The sequence below is a fragment of the Thalassophryne amazonica genome, chromosome 6 (assembly GCF_902500255.1).
Source record: "Thalassophryne amazonica chromosome 6, fThaAma1.1, whole genome shotgun sequence".
Classification (NCBI taxonomy): Eukaryota; Metazoa; Chordata; class Actinopteri; order Batrachoidiformes; family Batrachoididae; genus Thalassophryne; species Thalassophryne amazonica.
Window position 1 is genome coordinate 127,431,278 of NC_047108.1, and position 6,000 is coordinate 127,437,277.

The following is a 6,000-nucleotide window of genomic DNA, read 5'->3' on the forward strand; positions in this document are numbered from 1 at the left end:
CACTTTCTGCCTGTCTCTCTAAATGACCAGAGCTGCTGCTTGACGCACCCATACTTCCAAAGTTGTCTTCACATTATAGCGGTTTCATGCTCTGATCACCGTGCTGGTCCATCCACACCATTACCACGCCAGCACTGTCTGCGACGCCGTATTTTCTTCTGCAATATGCCTTTTGTGAAATATTGTCACCCATGTCACTAGTGTAGGTCCATTAGCTGCACTTACTTCAGACGGTTGTTTCATCAAAACAGGCAGCTACATTTGAAACATTTCCCTGTGCAAGTTTATGTTTTACGACAGAGTTTTAGAATAAAGTCGTAATATTACGAGAATAAAGTCTAATATTATGAGAATAAAGTCGTAATATTATGAGAATAATGTCAAATTTTATGAGAACAAAGACATAATTTTACGAGAACAAAGTCATAATATTATGAGAATAAAGTTCTAATATTATGAGAATAAATGTGTAATTTTACAAGAATAAAGTCTAATATTACGAGAATAAAGTCATAATATTATGAGAATAATGTCAAATTTTACGAGAACAAAGTCATAATATTACGAGAATAAAGTTGTAATATTATGAGAATAAATGTGTAATTTTACAAGAATAAAGTCTAATATGAGAATAAAGTCGTAATATTATGAGAATAAACGTGTAATTTTACGAGAATAAAGATGTAATTTTATGAGAAAAAAGCTCTGCGTCTCAAAATGAGATTTGCGGAGCGCTTTGTTAAGTTGTACTTCAGTACAAGTTTTACAAATAAGGAAATACTACATCTTTTGGCCCATCTGCACTACTTTATCATTAGTATTAGAACTTTGAGAAGAATATGCAAGAAAATGTGCAAAAGTTTTTTCTCATAAAATTGACATTATCGTCATAATATTATGACTTTATTCTCGTACTATTATGACTTTATTTTTGTAATATTGTGAGTTTTTTTTTCTCATAAAAGTACGACTTTATTCTGATAATATTATGGCTTTATTTTCATAATATTATCACTTTATTCTCATAATATTGTAAGTTTTTTCTTTATTCTCAAAATCTAAAACAAAAAACCAGTGTGGCCCTAATGCACCGTCGTAATGTTTTTTATTTTAGTCTTGACAGGAAACTTTTTTCTTCTTCATTTTTGCACAGTCATGTAAATTACAACATATATGTTACTGGCATTAGCCTCTCCTCCGGTGTGAGTTTTTCTGTGATGTCTAAATTGGGATAGACTCCAGAAAAAATTTGCACAACCAAAACTGCTATTTCTGGAATTGCGCGGCGCACTTCCGTTATTGTAGCAAGGCTCTAAGCCTGGTGCCTCAGCTGCCCGCCACCCTTCATTGTTAATGGAGCAATGATTCTGTTTCTGGACCACTTCCGAAAGTCTTCTGCAGCAGCAGAATCCCAACATAGTGTCCAGTTCTGAAATATTTCTGATTTGCATCCTGCACAGAACATGAGCACAGTCGCCACCCTACAGCACGTTTACATGGACAAAGTTGAACAAATCTAAGCTTTTGGATTTGACGCACCTCCTACCCACACACCGGTTCTGTGAACGTCTCATACAGCAAGTAGTAGATCACCTATGGACTTCTGTGGTATACATGATAGACGTCCAAAACCAGATGTTCTGGGTGTATGTTTTGCTTGTGGAGGAGATTCCATCTGCACATATACAGAATTCTAGCATCAAACCATCTGCATTTTTAAATGTTAAAAGATGAAAGATGATGTTGCACAGTGTGAGCCCTTTAAAAGACTCCTTTAAATTGCATGTTGACACACTTTCTACATACAGATATTAGTAGGTACTTTAACAACTAATGCAAGAAACAATTCCAATGTTTTTGTTCCCACACGTACTCCCGGACGGGTTAGAAGAAGATAGCAGGCCACACATGCACAGTTTAAAGGACAAGTTCTCCTTTTTACAACCTGAGACGTCTTAAAACCTTGTTGGCAATCAAGCCTCTGAGCACTCATCTGAGAAGAAACGCCTTTTCCTAGACGCGCCCCCAGTGTGTGAGACATCGGACACACAGACGTGACACAGATGCTTTTTACACTGTGACCATCAGGGGGCACTGCAGAAACATCGTACCTGGTGATGGAGTTTTGTTTCAACTGGAAAAATAATTTTTCTCCCTCAAAAACTCGGTTGCAGTGACGGCGTTCAAAGTGTCAGCCGGTCAGCGGGCAGCCGGCTTCACAGTCAACAAATGCCTTTGGATCCAGGCCCTTTTTTTAGTCAACAGCCTCTTTCCTCACAAAATGATACTTGGGTATCAATCTTCAGATGAGCTATTAGCATGTTCTTACATTTTTATGAACACTTGCAGCTTATATTTCTGCTGATACTATATTTCTGTCAGGGCTATTGCATAACCAAATATTAGCCAAATGTGTTTTCTCTCATTTGGCTAATATTAAACAAATGTGACCTGCACCTGCGTTTTGAGTGTACGGTGGATTTATTTCACTCCCACGGCAGCTTCCCCATTGTCTCTAACTAATATTTAAAAGAGCATTTCTAGCAAACAATGACTTTGCCATGGTTGAGTGGAACACTCAGAGGCATGATTGCTAACGGTTGTTTAAAAAGTGAACTTATCCTTTGAGGAAGTGTTATTCTTTCCCCCTTCGGTTGTAATTAAAGTACATTTTGTGTTTCTAACTATGGGCTATGTATTGCATATCCAGCATCAACTGAACAGTGAATAAACTCCGCCAATGAAGTTGGAGGAGGTTATGTTTTCACCCGTTTGTCTGTTTGCTTGTGAACAGCCTGGAGTCCTCAATTTTTCATATATCATTATGAAATTTTTACTGAAGATTCATATCCTGATAGGCAAGAACTGATTCGATTTTCAAGGTCAAACAGCAAAGTCAGGAAAAATCTTGGAAAATTGGAAAAAAAAATCCCTATAGTTAACATTGAAGGGATTTTCAACAATCCAAAAAATGGCCAAAAGATCACGTTTCTTTCATATTTGAGAGCGTTATGTAGGATGGTATCCTTTATCGACTGACAAACTTTGATCCAGATCTGATCCAGATTACAGATTTTGTGGCCATTTAAATTTAACATTGAAAACCTCATTTAATGTATATTTTACATTATATCTTAATCAAACGTGCCCCCGTCACTCTGATATGTGAAAGTGAGGTGCGGACCAAAGAGGTTATATATGACTACTAGAGTCCACACTCCCAGTGCTGCCCACTAAACACCAACGTCCCTTCATGGGCAGTGACATGACGCCTCCGAACCACGCGAATATTGACCAAGTTCCCAGATGTTAATGCATTTTCAATGGGGATTCACAACTGAACACACTCAGAAAAACACTCACAAAATATGTGTTAAAATGCCTTTCTGACCTGGATATCGAGCCAGTAAAATTATTTAACATTAAATCATGTCAGGAAAGTATTAAACTTACTCCTCCGACACACATATTCCCAAATATTAGTGTTCAAAGTTACACAGATCTGATCTGTTAAGCTGCTGAGCTGAGAAGTCCAGCTGCTGCAGCTGCTGTGTTCAGCTCAGCTCCAAAAACCATCACAATACATTTGTGTGTGTGTGTGTGTATATATAGTCAGTGGTGTGTGTGTGCACATCTCTGTGTGATGCTTTCAGAGCAGCAGCTCGTTAGTTTAAGGTGCAAAAAAAAAAAAAAAAATCCTCTGTCTTGTCGAACAATTTTAATCACTAACGACAAGTATTTTAACTAGACATCAGTCTAGCAGGGGAAAATATCAACTAGACATAAGTGAAGAGTTAATGGTCCATTTCCACGGACGACACAGACACGGGCAGGAAACATACAGCTGTTTATTCACCAAATGTCACGAACAAAGTGACAAGAAGAACCAAAACCACTAACTTATGGAAGCAAATATTGTCTCCCTTGTTCCTCCGTTTGTGGCTTTGCCAACATGCGCAGCTTTCTGGAATATTTCACCTGTTTCTTGACGAGACTAATTGAGCGTCAGTGGGCACTGCCTCCTGATTTGCCCGGATTTAAATGGCGACCACACCTCCTTGCCGGGACACGGTTCAGTGTGAGTGCGACCTCTAGTTCTCATTTATAACCTCTTTGGTGCAGACTGGCCCTCACTATCACCTGACAAAGTTTGATCCAGATCTGATCCAGATTGTTCATTTGAATTTAATATTGAAAAGCCCATTTGATGTACATTATATCTCAATTAAAAGTGCCTCAATGAACAGACTGAGTTTGATCCATATTACAGATTTAGCAGATATTTGATTTTAACATCTTCAGACGCTTCCTCAAATTAAAGGTTGCTGATTTTAACTTTGAAAAGCCCTTTTGATCTATATTTTTTAGTATATTTTAGCTTATGAAAAGCCACTTCGAACAGAACTTTGACCTTGAAAGTTTTTTATAAGGTAAAAATTTGTGGAATTGGAAACTCGTGTTGGTGGAGGTTTGTGCTGTATGAGCGCGATGCTCTAGTTTATTTTGTGCGTCACTTATTTTTCTAAATACACAAAGATGTGCAGAAACCTGCTTCCTTCTCCACACCTGAATGGTCTGAAACGTCAGCAGGAGCTCCATACTTACTGATCCACTTCTGTCAGTTTTTGTGGTTGCTGCATTTATAAGTTGTGGGGTTTAGGTGTAATGTGTAACGAATAATTTATTTGAATATTTGTCTATATGTGAAAAAGATGACAAAGTGTAAATACTGCAATTGTACATAGAAACTGTGGCAAGTCATAAAGTGTTATTAAAATGTTTGCCTTAAAAACAATACTTGACCAGTGCAGTAACTCGTACTTTCCTCAAAGGGGTGCTAGAGATTAAAGGATAAATCTTCCATCTGCTTCCTTCATGGTCACTGTGTCCCACTGTGTATGATGTCATAAAGGTGAAAATCAAAAGGACATGGGAGTCATTTTTATCAGTAATTCTAAACAATCTGCACTTTGATGATGTGCTGCAATGCTGTGATAGGAACATAAAATTTGTGTTCTACTACATCATTAAGCGCCTTGGGGCAACTGTTTGTTGTGATTTGGCGCTATATAAATAAAATTGATTTGATCTCCAGGGGATTTTGTGTTTGTTTGTTTTAATTCAACAGGACTTTTTTCCATTAACTTAAATTAGGGACTGAAAGTCCCCTTTAATCAACTTCATTGCGCCTGCAGCGTTTTGTTTCCTGTTGCCTAATTTAAAATGTTTAAATTGGGACACAGTAAATAGAGTTTAACAATAAAATCAAAGAATCACCTGAAATCAGTTGGAGGGAACCAAACAAATCTTCTTAATAAACTGATTTTTAGTTCTGTCTGACTCCATGTGAACACATGTTGGAATTAATCAAAAACCTGTTTGTGATCATTTGTGTTTACTTGCAGTAACTATGCTACAAAAAGAATCTTGTATAATTTAGCACTAGTTTGAAACACAAACTAAAAATAATACTGGTGTGAACAGAACAATTAGAAAAGTGCTGAATTTTAATATATTTATAAATTCTGAATTATTCTTGTCAAATGTTTCATAAATATGTGTGCAAAATTTCACACTGTTCATATCATTCAATTTTTTTAATTCAGGCTTCTTTATATTTTTAATTAAAGATGCTTATTCATGAAAAATGAATACACATCTCTACAACTTGAATTTAATGAATTTTTTTTTTATCCAGAAAAAATGGAGTGCAGAAGTTTACACACAATGTAATACAACTCATCATTTTTACAGCAGTTAACTTTAAATAAATGGTGGTGGTGGGGGGGGGGGGTTAGTGATACAATCAATAAATGGAAATGGAACTGTACATTTGTTTTAATGTCAGAATTCAGGAGAGCATTTTTAAATATTTTTGTATAAAGAAGCCTGTATTTTTCTAATTGGATTTAAAGTATTAAAAAAAATCATACAGCTGCACAGGGACACCCAAACCTGTGCATACACCTGAACAGAGGTCAAAGGTCTAAAAAAAAAAAG